General features: G+C 39.6%; 4 non-coding genes across 4 annotated transcripts; 1 reads left to right on the top strand and 3 right to left on the bottom strand.

The window, feature by feature from the left end:
• Nucleotides 1-6,518: 6,518 nt before the first annotated feature.
• On the bottom strand, nucleotides 6,519-6,600 carry TRNAS-AGA. Its single transcript has one exon. It is a non-coding gene; the product is annotated as a tRNA-Ser (tRNA).
• A 1,834-nt stretch (nucleotides 6,601-8,434) lies between these two features.
• Nucleotides 8,435-8,516, top strand: TRNAS-UGA. Its single transcript has one exon. It is a non-coding gene; the product is annotated as a tRNA-Ser (tRNA).
• Nucleotides 8,517-10,413: 1,897 nt separating this feature from the next.
• On the bottom strand, nucleotides 10,414-10,485 carry TRNAQ-CUG. Its single transcript has one exon. It is a non-coding gene; the product is annotated as a tRNA-Gln (tRNA).
• Nucleotides 10,486-15,329: 4,844 nt separating this feature from the next.
• On the bottom strand, nucleotides 15,330-15,411 carry TRNAS-AGA. Its single transcript has one exon. It is a non-coding gene; the product is annotated as a tRNA-Ser (tRNA).

The raw sequence follows: 15,411 nt of genomic DNA, 5'->3' as shown, positions 1-15,411 counted from the left end.
GGAATGTGACAGCTAATGACAAGCTTAAAGCCCTTTGTGGAAACAATTCCTAATACTAGAGTTAAGTGTTCCATCTGACATATACATACAAAAATTGAAAATATAAATTTGTTCGAAAAGATATCTTAGATGGGCGGGGAAGCAGTGGCTCACGCCTGTAATTCCAGCACTTTGGGGGGCTGAGGTGGGCGAATCACCAGTGGTCAGGAGTTTGAGACCAGCCTGACCAACATGGTGAAACACTGTTTCTACTAAAAACACAAAAATTGGCTGGCGTGTGGTGGTGTGCACCTGTAATCTCTGCTATACAGGATGCTGAGGCAGGAGAATTGCTGGAACCCCAGATGCGGAGGATGCAGTAAGCTGAGATTGTGCCACTGCTCCAGTCTGGGCAACAGAGTGAGACTCTGTCTGAACAACTGCAACAAGAGATCTTAGAGAGGAGTGTTGGTAGCATAAGTAGGATTTCTCTCCTTCTGGGTGCTTTTTTTCTGGACAAGCCCATGCAGACTCAAGTTCAGGTTCTGGGGCTCAAGCAGAGATCTTGAGCAAGGATTGATCATTCACAGAATTTTGATTTGTAGAACAGCATGTGATCTACTTTCTGAATCCATCAAATTCTAGAAGGGTTTGTTTTTTCTCTTCCTACTACTAAGAAAGAGAAAAGGTGTCTTATAGACAAGAAAGTAACATCAAAAACAAGACACACTGATGGACAATGTCACAAAAACCAACAAAGCAGCAGAGAAATAAGAAAACACGTATGGTAAGTACAGTAAATAATACTGTAGTGTATATCTCTTTTAAAAAAAATGTTCTTACTTGAAATAGAGATGAGGTCTCCCTGTGTTGCCCAGGGAGTTCTACTGTCTGTGGCTCCTAAGTAAAAACCTATGCTGGAAAAAGGACTTTGTATTCTGTGATTCGAGGGATAGTGGTCACTGGTTTAGTGGAAGAAAATGTCACTGTCTTACCTCCCCTAGCCCGCTTCTTGACCCTCACCCCCACACCCTAGGGAGAGCCCATACATCCCTTCAGAGCACCTTGGCCCACTTGCCCACTGGGAGGGAGACAGTAGAAAGAAGACTTTCTAATAAGTGGGATTTTTTTTTAAACTGATATTAAACAAAGGAGTTTAATTATTCTTACCCTCAATCTCAAAAAGAAAAACATACAAAGATCACTTTTAACATTAGTTTTAGATTACAGCGAACTTTAAATTTTCTATCTGACATACTTACAATGATCACCTTCTCTACAGGATAGGCTCTGAACTCTCTGAAATCAATATATAAATATATATGATCTAGCAAATCAAAGAAGCATTATTCTGCATAAATACAGATCAAGAATATGGAGAAGGAAAAGATTTTCTCCAACAGAAATTTAAAAACTAGAGCTTGCAACATGAGGAATACAGTTTCCTCTCCTTCAGTAATTGAACTGCCTCCTCAGACCCAGTAATAGCCTACTGGGCCTGTGGGCAGCCACTTGACCAGCTTAGAGCTGTTCTGACAGAGAATGTAACTTAGAAGGAGGACAGAGAATGAGATGAGAAAGAATTTGGACTGAAATAATCAGCAGATTCAAGTAAGGCAGTATACTAAACTGGTTCTTCCTGTGAACAGAACATTTAGTTAGGAGCTCTGAGAAGATCATTCTTTATATAAATAGTAGAAAATACGCTGGGCACAGTGGCTCATGCCCATAATCCCAGTACTTTGGGAGGCTGAGGCAGGTGGATCACCTGAGGTCAGGAATTAGAGACCAGCCTGGCCAACATGGTGAAACACCATTTCTACTAAAAATACAAAAAATTAGCCTGTAATCCCAGCTACTCAGGAAGCTGAGGCAGGAGAATCGCTTGAATCTGGGAGTCGAAGGTTGCAGTGAGCTGAGATCATGCCAGTGGACTCCAGCCTGGGCAACAAGGTGAAATTCTGTCTCAAAAAAAAAAAAAGGTAGACAATATTAAATTTTCATGGTGGGCCAGGTGTTGTGCTTAGTGCTATAGAAACAAAGGTAAATAAAACACAAGCACAGTTGCTGATCTCATGGTGATTAGTGTCTATTAGGGGGAATATTTTACAGACATAAACAAGCCCGCAGAGGCAGAGTTTACGGAAACTGCTTGTGGCCAGCAGCGTGATTGCACAAAGAAGGTGGAATACACAAATAAAAACAAAAACTGCAATTTCCAGGTGGATAAGCCTTAAGCCTTGGCAAGGTTAATTAGGGAAAAGTGTGTGTCTGCCATTTCCCAGGTACAAGATTGATGCACAGTACGAGAAGATCTTGTGTGCCTGATCACTGAAGGAGATGATTAATTCAGGAGGGCAACAACGTGCAAGAAAAGGGGAAGATGAAGTTTGCAAGGAGATCAGCAGCATGGCTCAGGTAAAGACTGGAAAGTGATGTGCTTTAGGTCTGCATGTGCCTGCATTGGTCTGTGAATATCAGAAATATACTTGGACTGTGGCACTGAGCACAGCAATTTCTGATAATGCTTTTCACCTTGGTATAGTAGTGAGTGTAGCTTTGCCACTGGGGAAACAGATGCTTGGCCTCTGTCAGAGAATTTTGTAATAATTGGAGACACCTATCTCTCATATGTATGGATTTTATACATATCCCAAAACAACAAAAAGCAGTTGGTAATTCTCTCTTCCACTTCATGGCCATGAAGTTATTAGAAAAGAGATTATTTTTATTTTTTTGAGACAGTCTCTTTCTGTCACCCAGGCTGGAGTCCAGTGGTGTGATCTCGGCTCACTGCAACCTCTACCTCCTGGGTCCAAGTGATTCTCCTGCCTCAGCCTCCCAAGTAGCTGGGATTACAGATGCACACAACCACGCCTGGCTAATTTTTGTATTTTAGTGGAGACAGGGTTTCACCATATTGGCCAGGCTGGTCTCAAACTCCTGACCTCAAGTGATCTACCTGCCTTGGCCTCGCAAAGTGCTGGGATTACAGGCATTAGCCACTGCTCCTGGCCAGGAAAGAGATTTTTAAAATTCTTAAAATTTCCAAGGCACAGCCAGGCAAGGTAGTATATGTCTCTATAGATCTAACGTCTTGGAAGGCTGAGGCAAGAAGAGCACTTGAGTCCAGGAGCTGGAGGCCAGACTGGGCAAAATAGAGAAACCCCTGTCTCTTTAAAAAGAAAAATAAAAACTTCAAGCTTTATAGAAAAAAAGGTGTGAACTCTCTTACGTTACATGCCCTGATACGAAACAATTGGAGAAAGCATTATCAAGGGGTTCACCAAAACTGTGGAAGACCATGGGGGCTGAGCAGGGAATCACCTGCCATTTGAATTCCCTTCCAGGTCAAATAATCTCATTTAACTAAAAGGTTCAAAATCATCAAACATCATCTTCAGCATGAAGCTGCTTTAAAAACTTACCTTTGAGGTTGGGTGCAGTGGCTCATGCCTGTAATCTCAGCATTTTCATTAGGCTGAGGCAGGCAGATCACATGAGGTCGAGAGTTCAAGACCAGCCTGGCTAACATGCCAAAACCCCGTCTCTACTAAAAATACAAGAATTAGCAGGGCGTGGTGGCACATGTCTATAATGTCAGCTACTTGGGAGGCTGAGGCAGGAGAATCACTTGAACCAAGGAGGGTGGATGACAGAACAAGACTGGTGACAGAACAGACTCTGGGTGACAGAACAAGACTCTGTCTCAAAAAAAAAAAAGACAAAAACAAAAAATTACCTTTGAATTGTGGCCATATGATTCATTAATGTCAATCTTGTAAATTAGGAGGTCAAAGAGGCATACACACCCAAAGCTAAGATTCTAGCCAAACCAGTTCTTTGAGTTTCTTTGTGAGAGAGCTCATGGGTGTTGGTTCCTCACAATACCCTTTGAGACATTAGAATGAGACATACGCAGGTCCAGCAGAAGGGAATAAGACCCGGCTGGTTAAGGGATGATGAAAACCTCTACATAAAATTTGTTTCAGCCCTTAATGGGCGACCTCCACTGAGAAGAAGCCCTAAATTTGGGATAATTTTCCTTTCTTGTTGAGAAAAGAAGCAAAAGGGAGACAGAAGCAAATTAATGCTCTTTGTCTTAACACCGTATGAATATTCTGAATTATATGTAATTTAAGCCCAGATGTTTTCACTGAGTGTTATCTTGTTTATTGTGCCACTTGAAAGTGATACTTGCCATTGCCAATTTATAAATATTTCATAAGCAGCATTTTATTTAGAATTTCTTGTTGCTTTGGCAAACAAAAAGATACGGGGAAAAAATAAGCTCCTAAACTGTATGAGGTAAAATTTAGGGACTCCTAAAATATATGAGGTAAAATTTTAAAAACAGGAAGAAAAAAAAACTTCAATCACACTTAGAAATTTTAACACAATATATTTCCCTCAGAAATTAATTAAAAAGCAGAAGAGGAAAGGAAAACAGTGAAGATATAAGCATTGTAAACTATTCCTGAATTTTACCTAACTTACTTGTGAAGAACACTACAAGTTTTTTTTTTTTTTTTTTTTTTTTTTTTTTTATTCTGCTGCCCAGGCTGGAGTGTAGCAGCAGGATCACTGCTCACTGCAGCCTCGACCTCCCCAGGCTCAGTGATTATCCCGCCTCAACCTCCGGAGTAGCAGGGACCACAGGCGCCTGACACCACACCCAGCTCATTTTTTTTTGTAGAGACAGCTTTTCACTATGTTGCCCAGGCTGGTCTGGAACTCCTGGGCTCAAGTGATCTGCCTGCCTCAGTCTCCCAAAGTGTTGGAATTATAGGGATGAACCACCACATCCAGTGGCATTTCAACTTCTGAAGACAAATTTCTTTTTGAAGTCTACATGGAACTTCAACAACAACAACAACCACAACAAAAGAACTTTTGCCCTGCCTGTTTTAAAGTAAGTTTCCAAAATTCAAACAGTCTGAGAGATAAATACTAGGATCTAGCCACAGTATATTTTGCCAGATATCAATTAGAAATCGAAAATTGTGTTATGTTTAGAAGTTAAAAAATGTGCATATGGTTCCAAGAAAATATCTAAATGGTAATTAAAAATTATATTGAGGCCAGGCGCGGTGGCTCAAGCCTGTAATCCCAGCACTGTGGGAGGCCGAGGCGGGTGGATCACGAGGTCAAGAGATCGAGGCCATCCTGGTCAACATGGTGAAACCCCGTCTCTACTAAAAAAAAATACAAAAAAATTAGCTGGGCATGGTGGCACGTGCCTGTAATCCCAGCTACTCAGGAGGCTGGGGCAGGAGAATTGCCTGAACCCGGGAGGCGGAGGTTGCGGTGAGCTGAGATTGCGCCATTGCACTCCAGCCTGGGTAACAAGAGCGAAACTCCGTCTCAAAAAAAAAAAAAAAATTATATTGAAAAGAATGACATTGAAAATAATACTTATGAAAAGTGTTTCATGCAGTCCAAAATGCATTTGGATGCTTAAACTGATAAATACAGATGTAAAAATGAAACAAAAGCTGAACATCAATAATCTGAGATCCATTGGAAGAAATTAGAAATTAGTGAATTTTACCCAAAGAAGTCTTAGGGAAGGAAATAAAAAAGAAAAAGGCTGATTTAATGCAATAAAATAGAAACATAAGATGGAGATAACAAAGCCAAAATTTTGTTTGGAAAAAAACTAATAAAATTTCAAAATCCTTGGATAAACTGATTGAGTTTATCCAAGAAGGCACGAATACCTGATATCAGATACAGAAGAAGGAGAATGGCAGGTCTAACAAAAAAGAAGTTGCAGCAAGACAAGAAGTGAGGATGAGCTCCACCAAGCTTCCAAGGCAGTGATAGAATTCCTCTAGGAATTCCTTAAGACGTACTCAACTGTGGCTAGCGTTCCACTGGCCAATGCGTTGTTTAACCCATTGCTGTTAACCACACAATGTGATTCTGCTCCTGAGCTGATTATCTTCCCGTGCTCTGAATATAGCCACAGCCTCACTTGGTTGTCAGTCCCTCTTGCCTCGCCGTCATCCTGGACACCTGGACAAGCCAGTCTGGCTTGACGTCGTCCATTCGTTTTTATACAATTTCAAGGAAAATTGCTTTACTTAATATATTTAATTGCTTAGTTGTTTGCTTGATAATGCCCAAGTTCTTCCCATCTTGGCAACCATATCTGAGTCTTTGCTTTTAGTCGTTTTTGACCCTGGATTTCCTGGAATTTCCTTTTCTGTATGAATTGAGGACATTTACTTGACTGAAGCAGATCCCTAACAAGGGAACAATTTTGTGAGACACAAATACTCCTACCAACTTTTTTGTTTCTAGGAAAGCTACCTTCAGTAGAGAGCACTGATTGCAGGAAACACGGTAGCATCACCTTTATTCTTCTTGGGGGTAAAACACCAATAGGACTCTGGTTGAATTACTGTTTTGTTTTTTTTTTAATAAGTACACATTTTCCTCGTTTCAGGAAGGTGGCAAAGCATTTTTAGTGGGCATATAAGAGAAAAAGGCTGATCAGTTTGGAACTGGCTGTTCTTGGGAGAACCGCACAGCATCGTAGTCGGCAGGATTCGAACCTGCGCGGGGAAACCCCAATGGATTTCTAGTCCATCGCCTTAACCACTCGGCCACGACTACATAAAGGATCCTTTGTTATTAGTGTAAGTCACTGTACTGAATTTAGCTCTCTTGGAAAGGTCAAATTTTCTGCCAGACATTGTATTTGCTGTCAATGTTTTTTATTCTTTGGCATTAGTTAGATGCTGCTGTTGCAAACTGACAACTAACACTTATCCTCAGAACTGGGAGGACCCCTTAATCTGACGTTCTAACAGAAGGAGACTAAGCAGGACGCATTCCCGGAGATCAAGCTTCCTGCTCCTTCATGGGTTGGGGATGCAGGAGACACCTGCAACAACTGCGACGCGCTCTAACATTCAAAGCGAAATTTTGTGTTATAGCTACGATTTGAACAACCTCAAATGGTCATCAATGTTTGACCTTTAAAATAAATTCTGGAAGATCCATAGAATGGAATCTTCTGCAACTGATAAAAGTAATGAGGTGCACTTCTATAGTGCTGATGTAAAATGTACTCCAGGATATACTTTTAGCAAAATAATGTTAGTCACTAACATGTATATAAGACCTCACATTTTGCAAAATACTCTCATTTATATGTCTGGCCTCATTTAGTCTTCACATCACAAAGGAGGAAATTGAAGGGCTAAGTATGCAAACCTACACAGTACCTGAGATCAGTATCAATATATATATATTTGAGACGCTGGCTCTGTCGACCATGCTGGAGTGCAATGGTGCAATCTGGCTCACTGCAACCTCCGCCTCCCGCAGTAGCCTGGATATCTTAGGTGATGTTCACTGCTCTTTGCTCATGGACACTATTTGTGCCTTCAGCATTATTTCCAAGTGCCCTACAGAAGCCAAACCAACAAGATGGTTAAACGTGAATGGTTAAGCATGTTTCTCAGGTAGCCGTTCACGAAACTAAACGGTAAGCAGCCTATGTCAACAGTAAGCCTTAAAAGGCCAAGGCAATTGCCATCCAATATTTGTCAGTAAGCCGGACTGACATTTCTCCATGTACCAAGATGTTGCTTTTTAAGGAAGAGCACTCTACAAGCATGAAATATGCAGCTGGGGGGGGGGGGAATTGATCAGCTGAGCCTGGTGTTAACCATTTTGTAGTATCTGAAGCAAGAATCAGCCTTATTAATTGAGCTAGATTTATCCTGACATTTTCGTGTTTTTATCTTTTTACTCTTTTCTGTGCTAGACTCTCCCTAAGATTTTTGGAAACCTGTGTTCTGAGTTCTTCCTTTCCCCTGGGCTCGGGTGGCTGAAGGCTTTGGGTCTTGGGAGTGGTCTCGTATCCTTCACCAGAACTGACACCAATCATATTTGTCTGAAGAGTCGGAGACCTCTCCAGAGTCATCTTTTCCAGTTAGGACAGAAACGAGACCCCTCCTGACCTCGCACGCCCGCGCCAGTCGGGTTTTAGCAGTTCCTTTGAAAGAGTAAGTCTGTTGAGTGTCATCGAAGAGGTTCCTGATTTAGATTTTAACTGCACGTAAACGCAGGTGACCCCACTCTCGTACCTTCCCTTCATTCCCGTTCCTTCTCCCATTGGGGCATTTACAGGCTTGAGGTTGCTTGGACTTACAATTCAATAATCCCTTTCTGGGGGTTCATGAGAATTAGGTGCGCACGGGGTGTCCGCGGATATCAGCGGCTCGTGGGCCAGCTCCAGCGCGCGGGAACTTTGCGTCGGTCGTCTAGGAGTCCTGTACTGAATTGCAACACTGTGCGCCATGTGCTGGTTCTTGATGCGCCCTCAATGAGCTCTTTGATTCGTGAGCGGAGGCCTGGACGAGGCTGATGCCCCACCGAGTCCCAGCGCTCTACGCATCCATTATAAGTTCACGCCAGCCGCGGATGTTTCTACAGCTAGGTAGTCGTGGCCGAGTGGTTAAGGCGATGGACTTGAAATCCATTGGGGTTTCCCCGCGCAGGTTCGAATCCTGCCGACTACGGTTTTACCAGGTACGGTTGCCCGCCTTTCCTTAGCTTTCCTCAGCTAATTTAACCAAAACGAATCCAAATTTCTGCACTTCGGTTGCTGCTCTCCTATGCAATCCTCCCACTGCATATTCCCATAATGTCCTCTTTACTCAGTGATTGGAGACTACCTTCTGTTGCAGTTACTTCAAAACTGATATAAATTCCTCTGATCACAGCCAGCAAGAAACCATTCTTACATCGCGTCCTGTCAGACTTCAGCCTCTCCTGCACTAGATAGCATCCTAACTACTGTCAATTCAGAAGTCAGGATTCACCAAAGCTTTACCGCTATCAGGTAATTTTCATTAAATACTTAGTATGTTCCAAGATAGGAGTTAAGAACCAACTGCATATTTTTATCTGCATTTTACAGATGAAGAAACTACCCAATGCTGCACAATGAAATGGTATTATAACTGAGGACTTCCAGATGGGGTTGTGAACTCAAGTTTTACAAATTCCGCTGGGGGCACCCCCCAAATTATCAAGTTGTCAGCAGGTTCAGGGTTAGACTTGTTAGTATCCAAAAATGATAAATTGCAGGTCCTATTTTTCAAGTACTTACATCACCATCAAGGTCTTTACATGTCTTATAATTTGTAAATCCTCATAACATACTCATTATACAGACTGGAAGGTCCATAAGCGTGTGCATATATATATATATATCCAAGGTCTTTCAGCGAGAGGGCAGTACATTGACTTGAACATCTCTTGATTTTGGCTCCAAGACCCCAGCATACAACCCGTGTCTCGGTCTTCTGCCTCTCCTGGGAATTAACACCACCGCCACCTGCCTCTATCATTCAGAGTTGGTTCACTGTTCTGACTTTATCCTCTCTCTCTTGGTGATGGGGCCACAATGTGGTATGATTTAAGCCGCTGGATTTAGTCTGGGGTGGGATTGTGCTGCCCACGTGGTGTTTGACTCTTGAGTTATCTTTGATGCAGGGAGTACCTCTCATCAGTCCACGGGAGTTTGCCTGTTTTTGAGCAGTGTGTTTCTTAACAGAGTTTGCCAACACCTTAGACAATTTCAGCAACCGAACACTAGAGCCTGATGGCAAAAAATACTTTTCAATCAATAGGATTCTCATGCACAGTACAAGACTGATTTGAGAGAAAGATAAAAGACTATCTTGGCCCCAGAAACGGAAAGAAATTGTAGTTATGCTACATATATTAGAAGTGTAAGTGAAGTAAAAAAAAAAAAAAAAAAAAAAAAAACTCTACAAAGCAAAAAATTACAAATTTGCCCAAATTTTGCATTAGTAGTGATTACAGTCTTAGCTCTGCTGCATAAAGACCCAAGAGCAAATTCTTTTTATCAGCAATTGCTACTTCCCCCATCATGTTCAGGGGACGAAAGTGTTTCTGTGGAGTTCACAAATTCTTGAAAGAAACAATTCCTTGAGGACGGGCGGGACGGCTCACACCTGTAGTCCCAGGACTTTGGGAGGTGGAGGCGGAAGGAAAGCCTGGTCCCGGGAGTTTGAGACCTTCCTGGGCAAAATGGCGAAAACCCTGTCTCCACCAAAAAGAAAAATAATAAATAAACAAACAAGTAAATAAAATTAGCCGCCCGTGGTGGCGCGCACCTGTAGTGCCAGCTACCTGGGATCACCTGAGCCTGGGGAGGTCGAGGCTGTAGTGAGCTGTGATCACCGAAAGTGGATTCTATTCCACTTCCTCACCCAGAGGCAGATTTATCAGGACTTGCATCGCGTCTCGGCCTTTTGACTGATATCAAGTTTGTAATATGGGGACTTGCAGGAATTCACGGAAGATATCAGGCCCTACATTGATTTTGGTCATTTATATAGAGAGCGTTTTCCCTGGGGTGGACAAAAGGTAAAAACACTATCAAACAGGTTCTACCGAGACTTGAACTCGGATCGCTGGATTCAGAGTCCAGAGTGCTAACCATTACACCATGGAACCCCCCTTGATTGTATTTTCCCCACAGTTGCTTATGCTGGGTTATAGGCATTCTACTGAGGGCATTTAGTTTATCAAAGCCAAAATTCTTAGTTTATGCCCACTCATAGTGCCCTTTCAAAGAAAACCCTGGGGATCTATTTATTTATTTTGGCCCATTACATTGATCCATAAAGTCTCCCTTCCGCCCAACCTCCAATTAACTCAGAAACTTGGTGGTCCTGAGACTTGCTTTCTTCATTAAGAAAAATTGAGCGATTTTGATACTTGCCGGAACTGGACCGAACTTCTTCTATTCTTGTGCAATTTAATGCTTAAATGCTAAATTAAGTGGGTGCTTTCCCATAAAAACGTGGAAACTAAGTTTTAGAGAACTCATGTCTTATCTGCAACTCTGCTCAATTTCAGACACTGGATATTTTTCTCCACATAGGTTAGTTATCAGGTGTGTTGCCTCTAGGAAAAAACCTTTAATATCTTGATTCCAGGGAATTCACAAAATTATTGAAGGTTCTGTGCAATCGACTGAGAATTATTTATATTTGGCCTTCTCTCTATTATTTAAACTAGTTGTAACACGAAAAAAATTACTCAAGTGAAATTAAGCACAAAGCTGCTAAAGAAATATGTCTTTAAATTGAGGCTGCGTGATTCACTAACCTCAGTATTGTAAATTAGGAGGCAAATGTGCACCCACGCATGAAGCTATAATTCTAGTCAAGCCAGTTCCCAGTGTCTCCCTGGTTTCGGAGGGGTTATGATGATACAGTTTTGGGAGACTATAGACACAGCCATTTCTAGCTAGGTCAGGTGGAGTCAGCTAGGTTAGCAACCAGGCTCATTTTAAAGTAGAGGTTGATTGGAGCCTCTGCTGCAGCTTCTCCTCAGCTTTTACCCAGAGTTTCTCATGAGATAAATTGTATTTCAATTATATTTTCTTATTTCTTTTGAGGAAGGAAAAATGTAAAAGTACGTCTAAGTAAAAGTATTTAAGTCCCAGTGAATATTGTAAGGCTGTGTAAATTAAACCCAGATATTTTCTCCTAGGCTTTTGTTGTTGCAGATATCCACTTGTAGGTAGTGCCTGGTATTTCTAAATTATAGCTGTTATATAAGCCATACTCTATCTAGAATTTCTTGCTTCTAGGACATAAAGAGATGGAGGAAAAAAACTCCAAGATTTCATGGAAGTAAACAGGGAAAGAGATAAACCCACAATTATAGTGTAATATTTTAGCATAATATACCTCTCTGAAAAACTAATAAAAACATAAATAGAAAAATAACTGTAGAGTAAAGTAATGCAATTCATATAACTTACATATATACAAAACAGTACATATATCGACTTCAGGATTCAAACATTTTTCAAACACACATCTAATTATCTGAAATTTGACATTTTACCAGACCATAAAGCAATGCTCCAAAAATATAACAGGGTAAGATACATGCTGTTTTTCACAGCATTACAGTTATACCAGAAATCAAAACATAAAAATTAAAAATTGTGTTTATTTGCAAAATGATAAAAACACTTACAAATAATTCATGATTTAAAGAAATAACCATCAAAATTATAAACTATTTTGAAAGAAATAATACAAATAGTACATATCAAAACATGTAGTATGCAGCTAGAAATGAGCTAAGAAAGAAATCCTTAAATACTATAGTATATAAATAAAATAAATAAGATTAGTGATCTAAACATCCATTACATGAGATTAGTGACCAATCAGTAATTTACTCCCAAAAGAACTTTAGGGAAAGAAATAATGAGGCAAAGAGCAGATATTAATGCGATTGAAACTAAATACGAAACAGAGATGATCAACAAAGTCAATTAAGTGGCAACCTTTTTTGAATTTTATTGTGATAAAATATACAAAACGTAAAAGTTACCACTTTGACCATTTGTAAATGTACAGTTAAGTGGCATTACCTGTGTTGCGTTGTTGTGCGACCATCCCTACCACGTATCTCTAGAACTTTTTACATCTTCCCTGTGCCCATTAACCAGTAAGTCCCCATTTCCCCTGCATTTTAGTAAAAATACTATCAGGTTTTTATAAAGAGATTGATAAATTCATTAAAAAATAATATAAAAAAGGACCAAAGTAGCCCAACTCATCTTGAAAAAGGAAAGCAAAGTTAGAAGACTTACTTTACCAAACAGAAAGATAGAAAAGTCACATAATTTTAAAAACATGACATTGCCCCAGGATAAACAATAGCACTACATAGAATACAGTCTTTGAATAAATTGTGAATATTTATAGGAAAAAAAGTAATCAGATGATTACTCACAAGGAAAAAAATTAAGTTTTCCTCTTTCACATTATCCACAAAGCCAATTCCGGATAGACTGTAGATCTCAATATCAAAGTAAACAAAGCTTGTAGACTACAACGTCGCAGGACATCTTTATGACTTTGACCCAGGGAAATATATTCTAAACTTGGTGCTAAAAGCATTATACATAAAGGGCAATCCTTCCCATCTAGATATTCAAGTCCTTCAGTTCTGAGAATTTTTCTTATATTTCTTGATAAAATTATCCTCCATTTTTCCTTTGTCCTGCTGGAACTCCTGAATCTCTAGGTTGTTCAATTTTCTTTCCACTACTATTTTCCATCTTTGATGTTTTTCTATTGTTTTTGAAGTAATTCTAAACCGTATCTTCCAAATTTTCCATTAAACGTTTTTCTTTTCCCCTGCTATTTTATTCTTTATTTCTGGGAGATCTTATCTCCTTATTATCATTAAAGAAATAGTATCCCAAGTTCCCATTTCCAGGTGAGATGAAGTGATGAAGAGTGTTTTATCTCTTTTCTCCCATCAAATACAAATAAGTTATGGGCAGAATCCATGAACTATTTGAACACTGATAACAAACGAGCAAACAAGAGTACAAGGATGGAAAAAGAGCACCGGAATTATCCTATGTATTCTCCCCAAATTGATTATATATGTAATGTAATTACTATCAAAATTCCAGTAGAATTTTTTGGAGATAGAGAAAAGCTGATTCTAAAATTTATATGGATAGACAAAAGAACTAGAATAGCTAAATCAATTTTGAAAAAAATGCAATGAATAATTACATTACCTGATTTTAACATTTACTATAAATTTCAGTAATCAAGACAGTAACATATTGGCGGAAAGATAAACATGTAGATCAATTGATCAGAATAGACAGTCTACTAATAAACTTACACAAATATGGCTAATTGGTTTTTGATGAAGTTAGGAATAAAATCAATGAAGAAATTATAATTGTTCAACAAATGATATTGGGACAATGGGCTATCCATATGCAAAGGAAAGAAGCAGAAAAGAGAAAAAGGGAGAAGGAAAGGAAGAAAAAACCGTAAGGAAGGCATGGATGGAAGAAGTAGAAGGAAAAGTGGAAGGAAGAAAAGAAATCTTAACATAAATCTCACAAGTTATACAAACATTAAAAATTTATCATATATGCAAATGTACACATGAAAGTATAAAACTGTTAAAAGAAAACATAACAGAAAATCCAAAATGACCTTGAGTTGAGTGATGAGTTCCTAGATATGGCACTTTCCTAAAAAGGGGAAAAAAAATACACTGGACTTAATCAACTTTTAACATGTTTGCTCTGCAAAAGACAATGTTAGGACACTGATAAAAAGAAAGACTGGCAGAAAATAGTTGTAGGTCACTCATCTGATCGAGGAATTGTATCTTGGATATATAAAGAATCCTCAGAACTCAACAATAAGAAAACAACCCAATAAAAATTGGGCAAAGGTAATACAAAAAATTAGCTGGGCGTGGTGGCACACTCCTGTAATCCCAGCTACTCAAGAGGCTGAGGCAGGAGAATCTCTTGAACCCAGGAGGCAGAGGTTGTGGTGAGCCGAGATGGCACCACTGCATTCCACCCTGAGTGACAGAGCCAGACTCTGTCTCAAAATAAATAAATAAATAAAATAAAATAAAAAGGCAAAGGCATAAACACTTTACCAAAAAGAGTACAAGCACACAGAAAGATGTTTGACATTATTAGCCATTATGAAATCCAATTTGTTTTTTTCACAATTACCCCAAACTGGAAACAAATGTCACACAACACAAATGTCCTTCAATGAGTAGATGAACTGTGGTACATCCGTGCAACAGAATTCTATTCAAGAGCAAAAAAGGAATGAAAGTTTGATATATGCAACAACGTGGGTAAATCTTACTTCTAAGTAAAATAAGCTAATCTAAAAAAGTTATAGACTGTGTGATTCAATTTTTATGACATTTTCAAAAAGGCCAAAATATACAAATGAAAAGTGTATTCATGATTGTCAGCTGCTCCGTGTAACTATAAAGGACCAGTGACTATAAATATCTATTAGGATGTGACTATAAAGGAACAGTGTTAGGGAGGCTTATGGATCGATAGAACTGGTGTATATCCTGATACGCTCATGGCTAGATGTATATACATATATGCTTTTTAAAATAAAGTCAATTTTACTTAATAAATTAAAAAAATACAGATAGTTTCCATTTTGTGGCATAGACTTCATATACTCCAGGGTTTCTCTGAGAAACATTTTCACCAAATTCTTGTCTTGAAAGAGCTTAATTTGAGCAGCGTTTGGGGGGAGAGAAAACCCAGTGAGTCGTTGGAGAACGGCCGGTTGACACTGAAGGTGGAATACTGAGGTTACTAGTTCGTTTACTTTGGGCAGCTCAGTAACATTTTGACGGCAAACACACACACGTAGTATTAGAGCGGGGCGGAAGATGATATAAGTGCTCTTGTACTTTTCGATTTACATTAATCTGACCCTAGTTTAGGGTAAAACTTCAACCGTAGTCGGCAGGATTCGAACCTGCGCGGGGAGACCCCAATGGATTTCTAGTCCATCGCCTTAACCACTCGGCCACGACTAC

The sequence above is a fragment of the Cebus imitator genome, unplaced genomic scaffold, assembly GCF_001604975.1.
Source record: "Cebus imitator isolate Cc_AM_T3 unplaced genomic scaffold, Cebus_imitator-1.0 Scaffold848, whole genome shotgun sequence".
NCBI classification, from domain to species: domain Eukaryota; kingdom Metazoa; phylum Chordata; class Mammalia; order Primates; family Cebidae; genus Cebus; species Cebus imitator.
Note: the sequence above shows the minus strand (reverse complement) of the source record. Positions and strands in the feature narration are given on the sequence as shown.